The sequence below is a fragment of the Pan paniscus genome, chromosome 14 (genome assembly GCF_029289425.2).
Source record: "Pan paniscus chromosome 14, NHGRI_mPanPan1-v2.0_pri, whole genome shotgun sequence".
Classification (NCBI taxonomy): Eukaryota; Metazoa; Chordata; class Mammalia; order Primates; family Hominidae; genus Pan; species Pan paniscus.
In genome coordinates, this window is record NC_073263.2 from 7,664,964 (window position 1) to 7,690,414 (window position 25,451).

Below are 25,451 nucleotides of genomic sequence, written 5' to 3' on the forward strand. Positions count from 1 at the left end.
CAGAAATCTGGGGAAGGCTGGAGAGAAGCTGGGAGACCCAGGAGAGTCCCTGAAGGCAGGGGGTGAAGAGGTGAAAGAAATGGGGGAGGGTTGCAGTAAGGTCCGTGAGTTTGTAGGTGATTCCTGGGTGCGGGAAGCTGACTCCAGGTGAAATCTGGAGATGGTCGGAGTGTAGCTGAGAGAGACAGAAGAGTCCTTGAGGGCTGGGGGTGAGAACATGAGGGAGACTGGGGAGTAAGTCAGTGAAATTCGTGAGTTCGGTGGTGTATCGTGGGTGCCTGGAACTGACTCCAGCTGGAATCTAGCGAAGTTTTGAGAGTAGCTGAAAGAGACACAGGAGTCCCTGTGGGCTGAGGGCAAAGACCTGAGAGAGACCAGGGAGGACCTCAGTGAAGTCTGTGAGTCTGTAGGTGATTCCGGAGTGTGGGAGGCTGAGTGCCGCTGAAATCTGGGCGTGGTGGGAGAGTAGCTGGGACAGACAGGAGAGTCCCAGGGGGCTGGGGGTGAAGACATGACAGAGACTGGGGAGTAACTCAGCGAAACTGCTGAGTTTGGTGGTGATACCTGGGTGCCTGGAACTGACTCCCGCTGAAATCTGGGCATGGTTGGAGAGTAGCTGGGACACACAGGAGAGTCCCTGAGGGCTGGGGGTGAAGACATGAGAGAGACCGGGGAGTACCTCAGTGAAACTGGTGAGTTTGGTGGTGACTCCGGGGTGCCTGGGACTGACTCCAGCTGAAATGTGTGCGTGGTTGGAGAGTAGCTGGGACAGGCAGGAGAGTCCCTGAGGGCTGGTGAAGACATGAGAGAGACTGGAGAGTAAGTGAGTGAAATTGGTGAGTTTGGTGGTGCTTCCTGGGTGCTTGGAACTGACTCTCGCTGAAGTGTGGGCGTGGTTGGAGAGTAGCTGGGACACACAGGAGAGTCCCTGAGGGTTGGTGATAAAGACGTGCTAGAGAGTGAGGAGTTACTGAGTGAAATTGGGGAGTTTGGTGGTGATTCCGGGGTGCCTGGAACTGACTGCAGCTGAAATGTGGGCGTGGTTGGAGAGTAGCTGGGACAGACGGGAGAGTCCCTGAGGGATGGTGAAGACATGAGAGAGACTGGGGAGTAACGCAGTGAAATTGGTGAGTTTGGTGGTGATTTCTGGGTGCCTGCAACGGACTCCCGCTGAAGTGTGGGCGTGTTTGGAGAGTAGCTGGGACAGAGAGGCGAGTCCCTGAGGGTTGGAGATAAAGACGTGCTAGAGACTGGGGAGTAACTCAGTGAAAGTGGTGGGCCTGGTGGTGATCCCTGGGTTCCTGGAACTGACCCGCGCTGAAATGTGGGCGTGGTTGGAGAGTAGCTGGGACAGACTGGAGGGTCCGTAAGGGCTGGGGGTGAAGACGTGAGAGAGACTGGCGAGGATCTCACTGAGGTCTGTGAGTTTGTAGGTGTTTCTGGGGTGTGGGGTAGAGACTCCCGCTGAAATCTGGGCGTAGTTGGAGAGTAGCTGGGACAGACAGGAGAGTCATGGGTGGCTGTGGGTGAGCTGCTGGATGATGGCAGTAAGAACATATGGTATATTATTGATGAATGAGGTGACTGTGAAGAATCTCCAGAGGAGGACACGGGAGAACACAATGACATGAGTGACTGTCCTGCTTGGTTAGGAAAGGGAAACGTAAAGTTGTGGAATTCTGTTGATGATGGATGTGAGAGTGGTGAAGCCCTGCGGGGTGATGTAGAGTACTTCCACATCCCTGGTGAGGAGCTGCCCCTTGGGTCTGAGTTTCTGGGAGGGGAGAGGGAGAAGCTGGGTGAGGCAGGCATGAATCTTGAGGAGTCAGGGCTGGGGGACCGCTCATATTCTCCCGAGACGTGTGAGTCTCTGGGGGACTCCTGGGTGCATGGGGCTGACTCCCGCAGGAACCTGGGGATGGCTGGAGAGTAACTGGGAGCCACAGGAGAGTCCCTGAGGCCTGGGGGTGAAGAGATGAAAGACACAGGGGTGGAGCACCGTGAGGCTCGTGAGTTTGTAGGTGATTCCCGGGTGTGGGGGGCTGACTCCAGCTGAAATCTGGGGTTGTTTGGAGAGTAGCTGGGAGACACAGGAGATCCCCCGAGAGCTGGGGGTGAGCTGCTGGGTGATGGCAGTAAGAACATGTGGTATATTATTGATGAACGTGGGGACTCTGAGGAATCCTCAGAGGAGGACACGGGAGAGCCCAATGGCTTCATTGATTGCCCATCACGGTGAGGACAGGGAAATGGGAGCTTGTGGGATTCTGGTGATGACAGAGGTGAGTGTGGTGAAGCCCTAGGGGATGGTGAATGGTAGCTCCGGATCCCTGGTGAGGAGCTTCCCCTGAAGCCTGAGTTTCTGAGAGGGGAGAGGGAGAAGCTGGGTGAGGCTCGCATGGACCTTGGGGAGTCCGTGCTGGGGGACCGTTCATAAGAAGAGCCGGACAAGACCCTACTGTTCTTAGGTGCAGACATGATTAGGAAACCTGCAGCTCCCAGGGGCCCCTACTAATTTTCTAACTCGCAGAAGGAAGGAGTGTGTGTGCGTGTGTGTGTGTGTGCGGTGTGAGGTATGTGCCCCTTAAGAAAATGGAAATCAACCAACCAATGAGACAGACAGACAGACAGACAGACAGACAGACAGACAGAGATTCACTTGCCCAAGTGTTCTGTCCTGTCCTCTGAATCCGCTTCCAAGTCGCAAGACGCTGTGAGCTCCAAGTCCACGCAGAGTCCGCCAACCGCTCCGGCCGCTGATCCGCTCCGCGAAGATCTGAGTACAGGCCAGCCAGGGTGGGTTTAAATAGCCTCGGGCGCAGCCTAGCAGCGGAAAGGGCGGAGCTTCACTCCTCCTTTCCATCAGTCACCCCCAACTTTCCCAGGCTACACCTCGTAGGAAACTGCTCTCCTGCTTTGATTTCATGCGCCACCTTTGGGACAATCTAAGAACTTACAAGTTTTCTTGGCCAGATATATTAGGAATTGTATGCACTGAAACACTGAAAACCAGCTAGTGGTTCTGTGGTTCCCACGTTGTGGTTTTGACACCAGCAGCATCCTTGCCACAATCAAACCCCGGAGATCCACAGATCTGCGGTGTAACAATACCTCCCCCTGATCCGGATGCATGGCAGTTTAAGAAGTCTTTCCGTGTAAGGGAAAAGACTTTGAAGAAAAGCTGGAGATATGCGTTGTAGAAACATTCTTTTGCTCTGGAACCACGTAGAGACTTGGGAGCCAGTTGGGTAGAGCATTCGTTGGATGAGGGTGCTCGGGTTAGGAATATCAAGGTGTGGCTCCAGATAATCCAATCATCTAATTAAGATTCCAGTTATGCTCATCTGTTTTAAAATTCCGTTTGGGTAAATTCTTTTAGTCAGACTGAGAATGGCAAAGCCTCAACCCCAATTTCCAGGGAGGGTTGAGAGCCTCAGGTGGAGTTGATCACCAATAGCCTATGGTTTAACCCGTCATGCCTATAGAATGAGGTCTCCATAAAAACCCAAAAGGACTGGGTTCAGAGAGCTTGTGGATAACACTTCCTGGAAGGTAGTGCACACCTCCCCACACGCCGGGCCCCGCATTTATTTCTGAACTTTTTGCAAAGTCCGCTAAAATACAACGGCAAATGTAAGTGTTTCCCTGCGTGCTGTGAGCTCTTCCAGCCAATGAATGCAACTAAATCTGGGAGTGGTGGCAACCTGATTTATAGCCAGTTGCTGAGAAGCACAGGTAAAACAACGTGGGGCTTCCCATTGTTATTAGTGTGGGAGGCCTGTCTGGCGGGACTCGGCCCTTTGGAATCTAAAGCTATGTCCCGGTAGATAGCGTCACCATTGAATTAGAAGACACACATATGTTGAGAATAATCTTTCTGGTCATTTGCTGCATGTCTTATTTACAATATGTAATCAAATTCTTTATCCTGGCCTTATGGCACCTGGGTTGAGAACCATGATTTGAACCAAACATTGGTCTGTCACGTTCTGAGTTTGAAACTTTATTTTGCCTTTAGCGTTTTGCTATTGCTTTTTCGTTTTCTTTTGTTTCGTTTCGTTTCTAAGTTCTGGGGTATATGTGCAGGATGTGCAGATTTGTTACTAAGGTAAACGTGTGCCATGGTGGTTTGCTGCACCTGTCAACCCATCACCTAGGTATTAAGCCCAGCATGCAGTAGCTGTTTTTCTTAACGCTCTGCCTCCCGAAAGGCCCCAGTGAGTGTTGTTCCCCTTCCTGTGTCCATGTCATCTCATTTTTCAGCTCTCATTATAAGTGAGAATGTGGCGTTTGGTTTTCTTTCCCTGGATTAGTTTGCTGAGCATAATGACCACACATCACCACTGTTTCTGTTTTTTAGTATAAAGAGTAGTATTTTATTGAATAAGATTTGCTCACAGAAAAATAAGCTTAAGTCTACAATGAATGCCAGACTCTACAGCAGAAAGCAATTTTCTCACTTTTCCACACACAATGGTTCCTACTAAGTGAAAAAACTTCATTCACAAATGTACTACTCTGTCTCAAAACATCTCACATAATCATGCACTGTACTAAAGCCATTAGATCAGTTCTTCAGTCAGGTTAAAGAAGTATCCCTCTAATAACTGACTTTTATAATGCTATCAATATCCACTCCCAATCAGTCTGCCATTGTTAATGGTGTACAGCATTACTGAATACAATGGAATTGATGACGCCCATATCCACGGACACACCGTGACTTACGGTGGTTTGATTTATGATTTTTCAACGTTATGATGGGATTATTGGAATATTAGATGCGTTTCTGAGTTACAGTGGGTTTATGAGTATGCGACCCTATACTCCAGAAACAGCTGTATAAGGAAAAACAGGTGTACCTAATAAAAATATGCTTAGTGACTTGGGATAAACCAATAGATGTTCACAACTGATGGAGAGCCGTGAAAGAGAGATAGCGGTAAATAGTTACAATAACACAATTTTCCTGCACCTGTCGAGGATTTCTCCCAAAAAACGCAGAATGTGGGATGCACCTAAGGGATATGAAAGAGAGAGGGCAGAAGGAGTAAGATAGAAATAGGAGGAAGGAAGGAAGGAAGGAAAGAAAGAAGGAAGGTAGGAAGGAAGGAAGGAAGGAAGGAAGGAAGGAAGGAAGGAAAGAAGGACGAAAGGAAGGAGAAAACACCCGTTGTTACTAAAACCCCCCAAAAAATGGTTTCCCCCTGTGGGTAAGCCTACAATGTGGATGAATCTTGAAAATATTGTGCTACGTGTTGTGTCAGTCATAACAGCTCACCTATTGTGCAATTCCGTTGATAGGAAATGTCCACAATATGGAAATCTATGCATATGGGATTGATCGCACTAGGTAGTTGCTACCTAGGGCTGAGGGTCAGGGAGAAGGTTTGAGACAGAATGAGGAGTGACTAATGTCTACAGGGTTTTTCTCTGGTCGGGGGTGATAAGACGTTCTACAATGGATTGCGAATTAAAATTGAATGTGCACCACCACAGGTATACTAAAAGCCACTCAATTCATGATTTTTAATGGGGGAATCTTCTGTGGCGCACTCTCATGGAGACCACGGCAGACATAGTGAGAGAGAAAAAGGTGAGTAAATATCTGAAACGGAGGCAGAAAGAGAGAGAATGAGAAGCCCTGTGAATGGAAGGGAGAGCGAAAAGGGAAAATGGTCCTATTTACAATGACAGATGTGAAACTGGGGTTCACATCAACAGTGTCACTGCCAGAAAGGAGGGTCATGCTAGCCATGTCACCGGTAGTGTGGCCCGCAGGGACGCCGACCTGCTGGAGCGTCGTGCCAGCATGGGCTCTGGCAGCCACGTGGGCCAGCAGGAGGGTCCCGCTGCACAGCTGTGGGGTGAGGATAGACTGGGTGGTGATATCGCCCATTACAGGGGCCTCTTCTGCTGGCAAGAGTGTGACAGTAGCAAGTAGATGGACAAGCCTGCGTGTGAGGACGGAATGCAGGAGGGGCTCTTGTGCGGCTGGGTGTGGGGCCCTCACGGGAACCGTGGAGAAATGGCCAGGTAACTGCGTCATGTGGGCTAGTAGATTGGCCAGGGCTTCGAACTGAAGGACAATAACGGGGAGTAGCTGTCAGGCCCTGGGAGTGTCTGAGTGTAAGTGGAGATGGGTTTGGGGTCACTGAGGGATGCGTGGGAGCCATCCCTGTATAGGTACAGGTCATAGGGAGATAGTCTCGTGAGGCCTGTGAGTGTCTAGGGTTGTCCTGGGTGCCTGGGGCTGACTGTGGCAGAAATCTGGGGAAGGCTGGAGAGAAGCTGGGAGACCCAGGAGAGTCCCTGAAGGCAGGGGGTGAAGAGGTGAAAGAAATGGGGGAGGGTTGCAGTAAGGTCCGTGAGTTTGTAGGTGATTCCTGGGTGCGGGAAGCTGACTCCAGGTGAAATCTGGAGATGGTCGGAGTGTAGCTGAGAGAGACAGAAGAGTCCTTGAGGGCTGGGGGTGAGAACATGAGGGAGACTGGGGAGTAAGTCAGTGAAATTCGTGAGTTCGGTGGTGTATCGTGGGTGCCTGGAACTGACTCCAGCTGGAATCTAGCGAAGTTTTGAGAGTAGCTGAAAGAGACACAGGAGTCCCTGTGGGCTGAGGGCAAAGACCTGAGAGAGACCAGGGAGGACCTCAGTGAAGTCTGTGAGTCTGTAGGTGATTCCGGAGTGTGGGAGGCTGAGTGCCGCTGAAATCTGGGCGTGGTGGGAGAGTAGCTGGGACAGACAGGAGAGTCCCAGGGGGCTGGGGTTGAAGACATGACAGAGACTGGGGAGTAACTCAGCGAAACTGCTGAGTTTGGTGGTGATACCTGGGTGCCTGGAACTGACTCCCGCTGAAATCTGGGCATGGTTGGAGAGTAGCTGGGACACACAGGAGAGTCCCTGAGGGCTGGGGGTGAAGACATGAGAGAGACCGGGGAGTACCTCAGTGAAACTGGTGAGTTTGGTGGTGACTCCGGGGTGCCTGGGACTGACTCCAGCTGAAATGTGTGCGTGGTTGGAGAGTAGCTGGGACAGGCAGGAGAGTCCCTGAGGGCTGGTGAAGACATGAGAGAGACTGGAGAGTAAGTGAGTGAAATTGGTGAGTTTGGTGGTGCTTCCTGGGTGCTTGGAACTGACTCCCGCTGAAGTGTGGGCGTGGTTGGAGAGTAGCTGGGACACACAGGAGAGTCCCTGAGGGTTGGTGATAAAGACGTGCTAGAGAGTGAGGAGTTACTGAGTGAAATTGGGGAGTTTGGTGGTGATTCCGGGGTGCCTGGAACTGACTGCAGCTGAAATGTGGGCGTGGTTGGAGAGTAGCTGGGACAGACGGGAGAGTCCCTGAGGGATGGTGAAGACATGAGAGAGACTGGGGAGTAACGCAGTGAAATTGGTGAGTTTGGTGGTGATTTCTGGGTGCCTGCAACGGACTCCCGCTGAAGTGTGGGCGTGTTTGGAGAGTAGCTGGGACAGAGAGGCGAGTCCCTGAGGGTTGGAGATAAAGACGTGCTAGAGACTGGGGAGTAACTCAGTGAAAGTGGTGGGCCTGGTGGTGATCCCTGGGTTCCTGGAACTGACCCGCGCTGAAATGTGGGCGTGGTTGGAGAGTAGCTGGGACAGACTGGAGGGTCCGTAAGGGCTGGGGGTGAAGACGTGAGAGAGACTGGCGAGGATCTCACTGAGGTCTGTGAGTTTGTAGGTGTTTCTGGGGTGTGGGGTAGAGACTCCCGCTGAAATCTGGGCGTAGTTGGAGAGTAGCTGGGACAGACAGGAGAGTCATGGGTGGCTGGGGGTGAGCTGCTGGATGATGGCAGTAAGAACATATGGTATATTATTGATGAATGAGGTGACTGTGAAGAATCTCCAGAGGAGGACACGGGAGAACACAATGACATGAGTGACTGTCCTGCTTGGTTAGGAAAGGGAAACGTAAAGTTGTGGAATTCTGTTGATGATGGATGTGAGAGTGGTGAAGCCCTGCGGGGTGATGTAGAGTACTTCCACATCCCTGGTGAGGAGCTGCCCCTTGGGTCTGAGTTTCTGGGAGGGGAGAGGGAGAAGCTGGGTGAGGCAGGCATGAATCTTGAGGAGTCAGGGCTGGGGGACCGCTCATATTCTCCCGAGACGTGTGAGTCTCTGGGGGACTCCTGGGTGCATGGGGCTGACTCCCGCAGGAACCTGGGGATGGCTGGAGAGTAACTGGGAGCCACAGGAGAGTCCCTGAGGCCTGGGGGTGAAGAGATGAAAGACACAGGGGTGGAGCACCGTGAGGCTCGTGAGTTTGTAGGTGATTCCCGGGTGTGGGGGGCTGACTCCAGCTGAAATCTGGGGTTGTTTGGAGAGTAGCTGGGAGACACAGGAGATCCCCCGAGAGCTGGGGGTGAGCTGCTGGGTGATGGCAGTAAGAACATGTGGTATATTATTGATGAACGTGGGGACTCTGAGGAATCCTCAGAGGAGGACACGGGAGAGCCCAATGGCTTCATTGATTGCCCATCACGGTGAGGACAGGGAAATGGGAGCTTGTGGGATTCTGGTGATGACAGAGGTGAGTGTGGTGAAGCCCTAGGGGATGGTGAATGGTAGCTCCGGATCCCTGGTGAGGAGCTTCCCCTGAAGCCTGAGTTTCTGAGAGGGGAGAGGGAGAAGCTGGGTGAGGCTCGCATGGACCTTGGAGAGTCCGTGCTGGGGGACCGTTCATAGGAAGAGCCGGACAAGACCCTACTGTTCTTAGGTGCAGACATGATTAGGAAACCTGCAGCTCCCAGGGGCCCCTACTAATTTTCTAACTCGCAGAAGGAAGGAGTGTGTGTGCGTGTGTGTGTGTGTGCGGTGTGAGGTATGTGCCCCTTAAGAAAATGGAAATCAACCAACCAATGAGACAGACAGACAGACAGACAGACAGACAGACAGACAGAGATTCACTTGCCCAAGTGTTCTCTCCTGTCCTCTGAATCCGCTTCCAAGTCGCAAGACGCTGTGAGCTCCAAGTCAACGCAGAGTCCGCCAACCGCTCCGGCCGCTGATCCGCTCCGCGAAGATCTGAGTACAGGCCAGCCAGGGTGGGTTTAAATAGCCTCGGGCGCAGCCTAGCAGCGGAAAGGGCGGAGCTTCACTCCTCCTTTCCATCAGTCACCCCCAACTTTCCCAGGCTACACCTCGTAGGAAACTGTTCTCCTGCTTTGATTTCATGCGCCACCTTTGGGACAATCTAAGAACTTACAAGTTTTCTTGGCCAGATATATTAGGAATTGTATGCACTGAAACACTGAAAACCAACTAGTGGTTCTGTGGTTCCCACGTTGTGGTTTTGACACCAGCAGCATCCTTGCCACAATCAAACCCCGGAGATCCACAGATCTGCGGTGTAACAATACCTCCCCCTGATCCGGATGCATGGCAGTTTAAGAAGTCTTTCCGTGTAAGGGAAAAGACTTTGTAGAAAAGGTGGAGATATGCGTTGTAGAAACATTCTTTTGCTCTGGAACCACGTAGAGACTTGGGAGCCAGTTGGGTGGAGCATTCGTTGGATGAGGGTGCTCGGGTTAGGAATATCAAGGTGTGGCTCCAGATAATCCAATCATCTAATTAAGATTCCAGTTATGCTCATCTGTTTTAAAATTCCGTTTGGGTAAATTCTTTTAGTCAGACTGAGAATGGCAAAGCCTCAACCCCAATTTCCAGGGAGGGTTGAGAGCCTCAGGTGGAGTTGATCACCAATAGCCTATGGTTTAACCCGTCATGCCTATAGAATGAGGTCTCCATAAAAACCCAAAAGGACTGGGTTCAGAGAGCTTGTGGATAACACTTCCTGGAAGGTAGTGCACCCCTCCCCACACGCCGGGCCCCGCATTTATTTCTGAACTTTTGGCAAAGTCCGCTAAAATACAACGGCAAATGTAAGTGTTTCCCTGCGTGCTGTGAGCTCTTCCAGCCAATGAATGCAACTAAATCTGGGAGTGGTGGCAACCTGATTTATAGCCAGTTGCTGAGAAGCACAGGTAAAACAACGTGGGGCTTCCCATTGTTATTAGTGTGGGAGGCCTGTCTGGCGGGACTCGGCCCTTTGGAATCTAAAGCTATGTCCCGGTAGATAGCGTCACCATTGAATTAGAAGACACACATATGTTGAGAATAATCTTTCTGGTCATTTGCTGCATGTCTTATTTACAATATGTAATCAAATTCTTTATCCTGGCCTTATGGCACCTGGGTTGAGAACCATGATTTGAACCAAACATTGGTCTGTCACGTTCTGAGTTTGAAACTTTATTTTGCCTTTAGCGTTTTGCTATTGCTTTTTCGTTTTCTTTTGTTTCGTTTCGTTTCTAAGTTCTGGGGTATATGTGCAGGATGTGCAGATTTGTTACTAAGGTAAACGTGTGCCATGGTGGTTTGCTGCACCTGTCAACCCATCACCTAGGTATTAAGCCCAGCATGCAGTAGCTGTTTTTCTTAACGCTCTGCCTCCCGAAAGGCCCCAGTGAGTGTTGTTCCCCTTCCTGTGTCCATGTCATCTCATTTTTCAGCTCTCATTATAAGTGAGAATGTGGCGTTTGGTTTTCTTTCCCTGGATTAGTTTGCTGAGCATAATGACCACACATCACCACTGTTTTTGTTTTTTAGTATAAAGAGTAGTATTTTATTGAATAAGATTTGCTCACAGAAAAATAAGCTTAAGTCTACAATGAATGCCAGACTCTGCAGCAGAAAGCAATTTTCTCACTTTTCCACACACAATGGTTCCTACTAAGTGAAAAAACTTCATTCACAAATGTACTACTCTGTCTCAAAACATCTCACATAATCATGCACTGTAATAAAGCCACTAGATCAGTTCTTCAGTCAGGTTAAAGAAGTATCCCTCTAATAACTGACTTTTATAATGCTATCAATATCCACTCCCAATCAGTCTGCCATTGTTAATGGTGTACAGCATTACTGAATACAATGGAATTGATGACGCCCATATCCACGGACACACCGTGACTTACGGTGGTTTGATTTATGATTTTTCAACGTTATGATGGGATTATTGGAATATTAGATGCGTTTCTGAGTTACAGTGGGTTTATGAGTATGCGACCCTATACTCCAGAAACAGCTGTATAAGGAAAAACAGGTGTACCTAATAAGAATATGCTTAGTGACTTGGGATAAACCAATAGAGGTTCACAACTGATGGAGAGCCGTGAAAGAGAGATAGCGGTAAATAGTTACAATAACACAATTTTCCTGCACCTGTCGAGGATTTCTCCCAAAAAACGCAGAATGTGGGATGCACCTAAGGCATATGAAAGAGAGAGGGCAGAAGGAGTAAGAGAGAAATAGGAGGAAGGAAGGAAGGAAGGAAAGAAAGAAGGAAGGTAGGAAGGAAGGAAGGAAGGAAGGAAGGAAAGAAGGACGAAAGGAAGGAGAAAACACCCGGTGTTACTAAAACCCCCCAAAAAATGGTTTCCCCCTGTGGGTAAGCCTACAATGTGGATGAATCTTGAAAATATTGTGCTACGTGTTGTGTCAGTCATAACAGCTCACCTATTGTGCAATTCCGTTGATAGGAAATGTCCACAATATGGAAATCTATGCATATGGGATTGATCGCACTAGGTAGTTGCTACCTAGGGCTGAGGGTCAGGGAGAAGGTTTGAGACAGAATGAGGAGTGACTAATGTCTACAGGGTTTTTCTCTGGTCGGGGGTGATAAGACGTTCTACAATGGGTTGCGAATTAAAATTGAATGTGCACCACCACAGGTATACTAAAAGCCACTCAATTCATGACTTTTAATGGGGGAATCTTCTGTGGCGCACTCTCATGGAGACCACGGCAGACATAGTGAGAGAGAAAAAGGTGAGTAAATATCTGAAACGGAGGCAGAAAGAGAGAGAATGAGAAGCCCTGTGAATGGAAGGGAGAGCGAAAAGGGAAAATGGTCCTATTTACAAATGACAGATGTGAAACTGGGGTTCACATCAACAGTGTCACTGCCAGGAAGGAGGGTCATGCTAGCCATGTCACCGGTAGTGTGGCCCGCAGGGACGCCGACCTGCTGGAGCGTCGTGCCAGCATGGGCTCTGGCAGCCACGTGGGCCAGCAGGAGGGTCCCGCTGCACAGCTGTGGGGTGAGGATAGACTGGGTGGTGATATCGGCCATTACAGGGGCCTCTTCTGCTGGCAAGAGTGTGACAGTAGCAAGTAGATGGACAAGCCTGCGTGTGAGGACGGAATGCAGGAGGGGCTCTTGTGCGGCTGGGTGTGGGGCCCTCACGGGAACCGTGGAGAAATGGCCAGGTAACTGCGTCATGTGGGCTAGTAGATTGGCCAGGGCTTCGAACTGAAGGACAATAACGGGGAGTAGCTGTCAGGCCCTGGGAGTGTCTGAGTGTAAGTGGAGATGGGTTTGGGGTCACTGAGGGATGCGTGGGAGCCATCCCTGTATAGGTACAGGTCATAGGGAGATAGTCTCGTGAGGCCTGTGAGTGTGTAGGGTTGTCCTGGGTGCCTGGGGCTGACTGTGGCAGAAATCTGGGGAAGGCTGGAGAGAAGCTGGGAGACCCAGGAGAGTCCCTGAAGGCAGGGGGTGAAGAGGTGAAAGAAATGGGGGAGGGTTGCAGTAAGGTCCGTGAGTTTGTAGGTGATTCCTGGGTGCGGGAAGCTGACTCCAGGTGAAATCTGGAGATGGTCGGAGTGTAGCTGAGAGAGACAGAAGAGTCCTTGAGGGCTGGGGGTGAGAACATGAGGGAGACTGGGGAGTAAGTCAGTGAAATTCGTGAGTTCGGTGGTGTATCGTGGGTGCCTGGAACTGACTCCAGCTGGAATCTAGCGAAGTTTTGAGAGTAGCTGAAAGAGACACAGGAGTCCCTGTGGGCTGAGGGCAAAGACCTGAGAGAGACCAGGGAGGACCTCAGTGAAGTCTGTGAGTCTGTAGGTGATTCCGGAGTGTGGGAGGCTGAGTGCCGCTGAAATCTGGGCGTGGTGGGAGAGTAGCTGGGACAGACAGGAGAGTCCCAGGGGGCTGGGGTTGAAGACATGACAGAGACTGGGGAGTAACTCAGCGAAACTGCTGAGTTTGGTGGTGATACCTGGGTGCCTGGAACTGACTCCCGCTGAAATCTGGGCATGGTTGGAGAGTAGCTGGGACACACAGGAGAGTCCCTGAGGGCTGGGGGTGAAGACATGAGAGAGACCGGGGAGTACCTCAGTGAAACTGGTGAGTTTGGTGGTGACTCCGGGGTGCCTGGGACTGACTCCAGCTGAAATGTGTGCGTGGTTGGAGAGTAGCTGGGACAGGCAGGAGAGTCCCTGAGGGCTGGTGAAGACATGAGAGAGACTGGAGAGTAAGTGAGTGAAATTGGTGAGTTTGGTGGTGCTTCCTGGGTGCTTGGAACTGACTCCCGCTGAAGTGTGGGCGTGGTTGGAGAGTAGCTGGGACACACAGGAGAGTCCCTGAGGGTTGGTGATAAAGACGTGCTAGAGAGTGAGGAGTTACTGAGTGAAATTGGGGAGTTTGGTGGTGATTCCGGGGTGCCTGGAACTGACTGCAGCTGAAATGTGGGCGTGGTTGGAGAGTAGCTGGGACAGACGGGAGAGTCCCTGAGGGATGGTGAAGACATGAGAGAGACTGGGGAGTAACGCAGTGAAATTGGTGAGTTTGGTGGTGATTTCTGGGTGCCTGCAACGGACTCCCGCTGAAGTGTGGGCGTGTTTGGAGAGTAGCTGGGACAGAGAGGCGAGTCCCTGAGGGTTGGAGATAAAGACGTGCTAGAGACTGGGGAGTAACTCAGTGAAAGTGGTGGGCTTGGTGGTGATCCCTGGGTTCCTGGAACTGACCCGCGCTGAAATGTGGGCGTGGTTGGAGAGTAGCTGGGACAGACTGGAGGGTCCGTAAGGGCTGGGGGTGAAGACGTGAGAGAGACTGGCGAGGATCTCACTGAGGTCTGTGAGTTTGTAGGTGTTTCTGGGGTGTGGGGTAGAGACTCCCGCTGAAATCTGGGCGTAGTTGGAGAGTAGCTGGGACAGACAGGAGAGTCATGGGTGGCTGGGGGTGAGCTGCTGGATGATGGCAGTAAGAACATATGGTATATTATTGATGAATGAGGTGACTGTGAAGAATCTCCAGAGGAGGACACGGGAGAACACAATGACATGAGTGACTGTCCTGCTTGGTTAGGAAAGGGAAACGTAAAGTTGTGGAATTCTGTTGATGATGGATGTGAGAGTGGTGAAGCCCTGCGGGGTGATGTAGAGTACTTCCACATCCCTGGTGAGGAGCTGCCCCTTGGGTCTGAGTTTCTGGGAGGGGAGAGGGAGAAGCTGGGTGAGGCAGGCATGAATCTTGAGGAGTCAGGGCTGGGGGACCGCTCATATTCTCCCGAGACGTGTGAGTCTCTGGGGGACTCCTGGGTGCATGGGGCTGACTCCCGCAGGAACCTGGGGATGGCTGGAGAGTAACTGGGAGCCACAGGAGAGTCCCTGAGGCCTGGGGGTGAAGAGATGAAAGACACAGGGGTGGAGCACCGTGAGGCTCGTGAGTTTGTAGGTGATTCCCGGGTGTGGGGGGCTGACTCCAGCTGAAATCTGGGGTTGTTTGGAGAGTAGCTGGGAGACACAGGAGATCCCCCGAGAGCTGGGGGTGAGCTGCTGGGTGATGGCAGTAAGAACATGTGGTATATTATTGATGAACGTGGGGACTCTGAGGAATCCTCAGAGGAGGACACGGGAGAGCCCAATGGCTTCATTGATTGCCCATCACGGTGAGGACAGGGAAATGGGAGCTTGTGGGATTCTGGTGATGACAGAGGTGAGTGTGGTGAAGCCCTAGGGGATGGTGAATGGTAGCTCCGGATCCCTGGTGAGGAGCTTCCCCTGAAGCCTGAGTTTCTGAGAGGGGAGAGGGAGAAGCTGGGTGAGGCTCGCATGGACCTTGGGGAGTCCGTGCTGGGGGACCGTTCATAAGAAGAGCCGGACAAGACCCTACTGTTCTTAGGTGCAGACATGATTAGGAAACCTGCAGCTCCCAGGGGCCCCTACTAATTTTCTAACTCGCAGAAGGAAGAAGTGTGTGTGCGTGTGTGTGTGTGTGCGGTGTGAGGTATGTGCCCCTTAAGAAAATGGAAATCAACCAACCAATGAGACAGACAGACAGACAGACAGACAGACAGACAGACAGAGATTCACTTGCCCAAGTGTTCTGTCCTGTCCTCTGAATCCGCTTCCAAGTCGCAAGACGCTGTGAGCTCCAAGTCCACGCAGAGTCCGCCAACCGCTCCGGCCGCTGATCCGCTCCGCGAAGATCTGAGTACAGGCCAGCCAGGGTGGGTTTAAATAGCCTCGGGCGCAGCCTAGCAGCGGAAAGGGCGGAGCTTCACTCCTCCTTTCCATCAGTCACCCCCAACTTTCCCAGGCTACACCTCGTAGGAAACTGCTCTCCTGCTTTGATTTCATGCGCCACCTTTGGGACAATCTAAGAACTTACAAGTTTTCTTGGCCAGATATATTAGGAATTGTATGCACTGAAACACTGAAAACCAACTAGTGGTTCTGTGGTTCCCACGTTGTGGTTTCGACACCAGCAGCATCCTTGCCACAATCAAACCCCGGAGATCCACAGATCTGCGGTGTAACAATACCTCCCCCTGATCCGGATGCATGGCAGTTTAAGAAGTCTTTCCGTGTAAGGGAAAAGACTTTGAAGAAAAGCTGGAGATATGCGTTGTAGAAACATTCTTTTGCTCTGGAACCACGTAGAGACTTGGGAGCCAGTTGGGTAGAGCATTCGTTGGATGAGGGTGCTCGGGTTAGGAATATCAAGGTGTGGCTCCAGATAATCCAATCATCTAATTAAGATTCCAGTTATGCTCATCTGTTTTAAAATTCCGTTTGGGTAAATTCTTTTAGTCAGACTGAGAATGGCAAAGCCTCAACCCCAATTTCCAGGGAGGGTTGAGAGCCTCAGGTGGAGTTGATCACCAATAGCCTATGGTTTAACCCGTCATGCCTATAGAATGAGGTCTCCATAAAAACCCAAAAGGACTGGGTTCAGAGAGCTTGTGGATAACACTTCCTGGAAGGTAGTGCACCCCTCCCCACACGCCGGGCCCCGCATTTATTTCTGAACTTTTGGCAAAGTCCGCTAAAATACAACGGCAAATGTAAGTGTTTCCCTGCGTGCTGTGAGCTCTTCCAGCCAATGAATGCAACTAAATCTGGGAGTGGTGGCAACCTGATTTATAGCCAGTTGCTGAGAAGCACAGGTAAAACAACGTGGGGCTTCCCATTGTTATTAGTGTGGGAGGCCTGTCTGGCGGGACTCGGCCCTTTGGAATCTAAAGCTATGTCCCGGTAGATAGCGTCACCATTGAATTAGAAGACACACATATGTTGAGAATAATCTTTCTGGTCATTTGCTGCATGTCTTATTTACAATATGTAATCAAATTCTTTATCCTGGCCTTATGGCACCTGGGTTGAGAACCATGATTTGAACCAAACATTGGTCTGTCACGTTCTGAGTTTGAAACTTTATTTTGCCTTTAGCGTTTTGCTATTGCTTTTTCGTTTTCTTTTGTTTCGTTTCGTTTCTAAGTTCTGGGGTATATGTGCAGGATGTGCAGATTTGTTACTAAGGTAAACGTGTGCCATGGTGGTTTGCTGCACCTGTCAACCCATCACCTAGGTATTAAGCCCAGCATGCAGTAGCTGTTTTTCTTAACGCTCTGCCTCCCGAAAGGCCCCAGTGAGTGTTGTTCCCCTTCCTGTGTCCATGTCATCTCATTTTTCAGCTCTCATTATAAGTGAGAATGTGGCGTTTGGTTTTCTTTCCCTGGATTAGTTTGCTGAGCATAATGACCACACATCACCACTGTTTCTGTTTTTTAGTATAAAGAGTAGTATTTTATTGAATAAGATTTGCTCACAGAAAAATAAGCTTAAGTCTACAATGAATGCCAGACTCTACAGCAGAAAGCAATTTTCTCACTTTTCCACACACAATGGTTCCTACTAAGTGAAAAAACTTCATTCACAAATGTACTACTCTGTCTCAAAACATCTCACATAATCATGCACTGTACTAAAGCCATTAGATCAGTTCTTCAGTCAGGTTAAAGAAGTATCCCTCTAATAACTGACTTTTATAATGCTATCAATATCCACTCCCAATCAGTCTGCCATTGTTAATGGTGTACAGCATTACTGAATACAATGGAATTGATGACGCCCATATCCACGGACACACCGTGACTTACGGTGGTTTGATTTATGATTTTTCAACGTTATGATGGGATTATTGGAATATTAGATGCGTTTCTGAGTTACAGTGGGTTTATGAGTACGCGACCCTATAGTCCAGAAACAGCTGTATAAGGAAAAACAGGTGTACCTAATAAAAATATGCTTAGTGACTTGGGATAAACCAATAGATGTTCACAACTGATGGAGAGCCGTGAAAGAGAGATAGCGGTAAATAGTTACAATAACACAATTTTCCTGCACCTGTCGAGGATTTCTCCCAAAAAACGCAGAATGTGGGATGCACCTAAGGGATATGAAAGAGAGAGGGCAGAAGGAGTAAGATAGAAATAGGAGGAAGGAAGGAAGGAAGGAAAGAAAGAAGGAAGGTAGGAAGGAAGGAAGGAAGGAAGGAAGGAAGGAAGGAAGGAAAGAAGGACGAAAGGAAGGAGAAAACACCCGTTGTTACTAAAACCCCCCAAAAAATGGTTTCCCCCTGTGGGTAAGCCTACAATGTGGATGAATCTTGAAAATATTGTGCTACGTGTTGTGTCAGTCATAACAGCTCACCTATTGTGCAATTCCGTTGATAGGAAATGTCCACAATATGGAAATCTATGCATATGGGATTGATCGCACTAGGTAGTTGCTACCTAGGGCTGAGGGTCAGGGAGAGGGTTTGAGACAGAATGAGGAGTGACTACTGTCTACAGGGTTTTTCTCTGGTCGGGGGTGATAAGACGTTCTACAATGGATTGCGAATTAAAATTGAATGTGCACCACCACAGGTATACTAAAAGCCACTCAATTCATGACTTTTAATGGGGGAATCTTCTGTGGCGCACTCTCATGGAGACCACGGCAGACATAGTGAGAGAGAAAAAGGTGAGTAAATATCTGAAACGGAGGCAGAAAGAGAGAGAATGAGAAGCCCTGTGAATGGAAGGGAGAGCGAAAAGGGAAAATGGTCCTGTTTACAAATGACAGATGTGAAACCGGGGTTCACATCAACAGTGTCACTGCCAGGAAGGAGGGTCATGCTAGCCATGTCAACGGTAGTGTGGCCCGCAGGGACGCCGACCTGCTGGAGCGTCGTGCCAGCATGGGCTCTGGCAGCCACGTGGGCCAGCAGGAGGGTCCCGCTGCACAGCTGTGGGGTGAGGATAGACTGGGTGGTGATATCGCCCATTACAGGGGCCTCTTCTGCTGGCAAGAATGTGACAGTAGCAAGTAGATTGACAAGGCTGCGTGTGAGGACGGAATGCAGGAGGGGCTCTTGTGCGGCTGGGTGTGGGGCCCTCACGGGAACCGAGGAGAAATGGCCAGGTAACTGCGTCATGTGGACTAGTAGATTGGCCAGGGCTTCGAACTGAAGGACAATAACGGGGAGTAGCTGTCAGGCCCTGGGAGTGTCTGAGTGTAAGTGGAGATGGGTTTGGGGTCACTGAGGGATGCGTGGGAGCCATCCCTGTATAGGTACAGGTCATAGGGAGATAGTCTCGTGAGGCCTGTGAGTGTGTAGGGTTGTCCTGGGTGCCTGGGGCTGACTGTGGCAGAAATGTGGGGAAGGCTGGAGAGAATCTGGGAGACCCAGGAGAGTCCCTGAAGGCAGGGGGTGAAGAGGTGAAAGAAATGGGGGAGGGTTGCAGTAAGGTCCGTGAGTTTGTAGGTGATTCCTGGGTGCGGGAAGCTGACTCCAGGTGAAATCTGGAGATGGTCGGAGTGTAGCTGAGAGAGACAGAAGAGTCCTTGAGGGCTGGGGGTGAGAACATGAGGGAGACTGGGGAGTAAGTCAGTGAAATTCGTGAGTTCGGTGGTGTATCGTGGGTGCCTGGAACTGACTCCAGCTGGAATCTAGCGAAGTTTTGAGAGTAGCTGAAAGAGACACAGGAGTCCCTGTGGGCTGAGGGCAAAGACCTGAGAGAGACCAGGGAGGACCTCAGTGAAGTCTGTGAGTCTGTAGGTGATTCCGGAGTGTGGGAGGCTGAGTGCCGCTGAAATCTGGGCGTGGCGGGAGAGTAGCTGGGACAGACAGGAGAGTCCCAGGGGGCTGGGGGTGAAGACATGACAGAGACTGGGGAGTAACTCAGCGAAACTGCTGAGTTTGGTGGTGATACCTGGGTGCCTGGAACTGACTCCCGCTGAAATCTGGGCATGGTTGGAGAGTAGCTGGGACACACAGGAGAGTCCCTGAGGGCTGGGGGTGAAGACATGAGAGAGACCGGGGAGTACCTCAGTGAAACTGGTGAGTTCGGTGGTGACTCCGGGGTGCCTGGGACTGACTCCAGCTGAAATGTGGGCGTGGTTGGAGAGTAGCTGGGACAGACGGGAGAGTCCCTGAGGGATGGTGAAGACATGAGAGAGACTGGGGAGTAACGCAGTGAAATTGGTGAGTTTGGTGGTGATTTCTGGGTGCCTGCAACGGACTCCCGCTGAAGTGTGGGCGTGTTTGGAGAGTAGCTGGGACAGACAGGCGAGTCCCTGAGGGTTGGAGATAAAGACGTGCTAGAGACTGGGGAGTAACTCAGTGAAAGTGGTGGGCTTGGTGGTGATCCCTGGGTTCCTGGAACTGACCCGAGCTGAAATGTGGGCGTGGTTGGAGAGTAGCTGGGACAGACTGGAGGGTCCGTAAGGGCTGGGGGTGAAGACGTGAGAGAGACTGGCGAGGATCTCACTGAGGTCTGTGAGTTTGTAGGTGTTTCTGGGGTGTGGGGTAGAGACTCCCGCTGAAATCTGGGCGTAGTTGGAGAGTAGCTGGGACAGACAGGAGAGTCATGGGTGGCTGGGGGTGAGCTGCTGGATGATGGCAGTAAGAACATATGGTATATTATTGATGAATGAGGTGACTGTGAAGAATCTCCAGAGGACACGGGAGAACACAATGACATGAGTGACTGTCCTGCTTGGTTAGGAAAGGGAAACCTAAAGTTGTGGAATTTGTTTCATATATTGTACATATAATATTAACTAAAAGTACAACAAATACATTTTGTATACTGTAAATAATATTTCAAAAAGTACAGTAAATATATATTACATAGTGTACATAAAATATCAAAAAGTACAACAAATATGTGTTATATATACTGTAAATAAACTACCAAAAACTACAGTAATTATGTTTAATATACTGTAGATAAAATATCAAAAATTACACCAAATCTATATTATATACTCTAAATAAAATATGAAAAAGGACAGTAAATGTATATTACACACCCTATGTAAAATATCAAAAACTACACCAAATATATATTATATAGCTTACATAAAATATCAAAAGGACACCAAATATATATTCTGTGCATTACATAAAATATCAAAAATACAGTAAATATATTTCATATATTGTGCATATAATATTAACTAAAAGTACACCAAATACATTTTATATACTGTAAATTTAATATCAAAAAGTACAGAAAATATATACTACATACTGTACATAAAATATCAAAAAGTACACCAAATACGTGGTATATATACTGTAAATAAACTATCAAAAACTACAGTAATTATATTTAATATACTATGCATAAAATATCAAAAATTACTCCTAATGTACATTATATAGTGTAAATAAAATATCCAAAATACAGTATATATATATTACACACCCTATGTAAAATATCAAAAATTACACCAAATATATATTATATAATTTAAAAAAATATCGGAAAGACACCAATTATATCTTATATACTGCACGTAATATATCAAAAACTACAGTAAATATATTTCATATAATGTACATATAATATTAACTGAAAGTACACCAAATACATTTTATATTCTGTAAATAAAATATCAAAAATTACAGTAAATATATATAACATACTGTACATAAAATATCAAAATGTACACAAAATATGTGTTATATATACTGTAAATATCAAAAACTACAGTAATTATATTCAATGTACTGTATATATAATATCAAATATTACACCAAATGTAAATTTTATACTGTAAATAAAATATCAAATAGGACAGTAAATATATCATACTCACCCTATGTAAAATATCAAAAACTACACCAAATATATATTATATAATTTACCTAAAATATCAAAAGGACACCAAATACATCTTATATAATGTACATAAAATATCAAAAATAACAGTATATATATTTCATATATTGTACATATATTATCAACTAAAAGTACACCAAATACATTTTATATACTGTAAATAAAATATCAAAAATTACAGTAAATATATATTACATACTGTACATAAAATATCAAAAAGTACACCAAATGTGTGTTTTATATACTCTAAATAAGCTATCAAAAACTACAGTAACTATATTTAATATACTGTACATAAAATATCAAAAATTACACCAAATGTATATTATATACTGTAAATAAAATATCAAAAAGGACAGTAAATATATATTACACACCCTATGTAAAATATTACAAACTACACCAAATATATATTATATAATTTACATAAAATATCAAAAGGACACCAAATATATCTTATATACTCTATATAAAATATCAAAAAGTACTGTAAATATATTTCATATATTGTACGTATAATATTAACTAAAATTACACCAAATACATTTTATATTCTGTAAATAAAATATCAAAATGTACAGTAAATATATATTACATACTGTACATAAAATATCGAAAAGTACACCAAATATGTGTTATATATACTGTAAATAAACTATCAAAAACTACAGTAATTATATTCAATATACTGTACATAAAATATCAAAAATTACACCAAATGTATATTATATACTGTAAAAAAAATCAAAAAGCACAGTAAATATACATTACACTCAATGTAAAATATCAAAAACTGCAAATATATGTTATATAATTTACATAAAATATCAAAAGTACACCATATATATCATATATACTGTACATAAAATATCAAAATGTACAGTATATATATTTCATATATTTTACATATAATATTAACTAAAAGTACGCCAAATATATTTTATATAGTGTAAATAAAATATCAAAAAGTACAGTAAATATATATTACATAATGTACATAAAATATCAAAAAGTACACCAAATATGTATTATATATACTGTAAATAAACTATCAAAAACTACAGTAATTACATTTAATATACTGTATGTAAAATATCAAAAATTACACCTCATGTATATCATATACTCTAAATAAAATATGAAAAAGGACAGTTAATATATATGACACACCCTATATAAAATATCAAAAACTACACCAATTATATATTATATAATTTACATAACATATCAAAAGGACCCCAAATATACCTTATATACTGTACATAAAATATCAAAAGTAGAGTAAATATATTTCAAATATTGTACTTATAATATTAACTAAAAGTACACCAAATACATTTTATATACGGTAAAAAAATTATCAAAAAGTTCAGTAAATATATATTACATACAATACATAAAATATCAAAAAGTACACCAAATATGTGTTATATATACTGTAAATAAACTATCAAAAACTACAGTAATTATATTTAATATACTGTACATAAAATATCAAAAATTACACCAAATGTATATTATATACTGTAAATAAAATATCAAAAAGTACAGTAAATATATATTACACACACTATGTAAAATAACACAAACTACACCAAATATATATTATATAATTTACCTAAAATATCAAAACAACACCAAATATATCTTATATACTGTATATAAAATATCAAAATGTACAGTAAATATATTTCATATATTGTACATATAATATTAACTAAAAGTACACCAAATACATTTTATATACTGTAAATAAAATATCAAAAATTAAAGTAAATATATATTACATACTGTACCTAAAATATCAAAAAGTACACCAAATATGTGTTATATATACTGTAAATAAACTATCAAAAACTACAGTAATTATATTTAATATACTGTACATAAAATATCAAAAATTACACCAAATGTATATTATTTAATGTAAATAAAATATCAAAAAGTACAGTAAATATATTTTACACACCATATGTAAAATATCATAATCTACACCAAATATATATAATATAATTTACATAAAATATCAAAAGGACACCAAATATATCTTATATACTGTACATAAAATATCAAAAGTACAGTAAATATATTTCATATATTGTACATATAATATTAACAAAAAGTACACCAAATACATTTTATATAGTGTAAATAAAATATCAAAAACTACAGTAAATTGGTATTACATACTGTACATGAAATATCAAAAAGTACCCCAAATATGTGTTATATATACTGTAAATAAACTATAAAAAACTACAGTAATTATATTTAATATACTGTACATAAAATATCAAAAATTACACCAAATGTATATTATATACTGTAAAAAAATATCAAAAAGGACAGTGAATATATATTACACTCTATGTAAAATATCAAAAACTGCAAATATATTATATAATTTACATAAAATATCAAAACGACACCAAATATATCTTATATCCTTTACATAAAATATCAAAAGTCCAGTAAATATATTTCATGTATTCTATATATAATATTAACTAAAAGTACACCAGATACATTTTATATAGTGTAAATAAAATATCAAAAAGCACAGTAAATATATATTACACACCATATGTAAAATATCACAATCTACACCAAATATATATTATATAATTTACATAAAATATCAAAAGGACACCAAATATATCTTATATACTGTACATAAAATATCAAAAAGTACAGTAAATATATTTCATATATTGTACATATAATATTAACTTAAAGTACACCAAATACATTTTATATAGTGTAAATAAAATATCAAAAAGTACAGTAAATATATATTACACACCATATGTAAAATATCACAATCTACACCAAATATATATTATATAATTTACATAAAATATCAAAAGGACACCAAATATATCTTATATACTGTACATAAATATATCAAAAAGTACAGTAAATATATTTCAAATATTGTACATATAATATTTACTAAAAGTACACCAAATACATTTTATATAGTGAAAATTAAATATCAAAAAGTACAGTAAATATGTATTATATACAGTACATAAAATATCAAAACGTACACCAAATATGTGTTATATATACTGTAAATAAATTATAAAATCTACACTAATTATATTTAATATACTGTACATAAAATATCAAAAAATACACCAAATGTATATTATGTACTGTAAATAAAATATACAAAATTACAATAAATATATTTTACTCACCCTTTGTAAAATATCAAAAGCTACACCAAATATATATTATATAATTTACATAAAATATCATAAGGACACCAAATACATCTTATATACTGTACATAAAATATCAAAAAGTACAGTAAATATGTTTCATATATTGTACATATAATATTAACTAAAAGTACTGCAAATACATTTTATATACCGTAAATAAAATTTCAAAAAGTTCCAAAAATATATATTACATACTGTACATAAAATATCAAATAGTACAAGAAACATGTGTTATATATACTGTAAATAAACTATCAAAAACTACAGTAATTTTATTTAATATACTGTACATAAAATATCAAAAATTACACCATATGTATATTATATACTGTAAATAAAATATCAAAAAGGACAGTAAATATATATGACACACACTATGTAAAATATCAAAAACTACTCCAAATATATATTATATAATTTACGTAAAATATCAAAAGGACACCAAATATATATTATATACTCTACATAAAATATCAAAAAGTACAGTAAATATGTTTCATATATTGTATATATAATATTAACTAAAAGTACAGCAATTACATTTTATATACTGTAAATAAAATATCAAAATGTACAGTAAAAATATATTACATACTGTACATAAAATATCAAAAAGTACACCAAATGTGTGTTATATATACTGTAAATAAACTCTCAAAAACTACTGTAATTATATTTAATGTACTGTACATAAAATATCAAAAATTACACCAAATGTATATTATATACTGTAAATAAAATATCAAAAAGGACAATAGATATATACTACACACCCTATGTAAAATATCAAAAACTACACCAAATATATATTATATAATTTACATAAAATATCAAAAGGACACCAAATATATCTTCTATACTGTACATAAAATATCAAAATGTACAGTATATATATTTCATATATTGTACATATATTATCTAAAAGTACACCAAACTCATTTTATACACTGTAAATAAACTA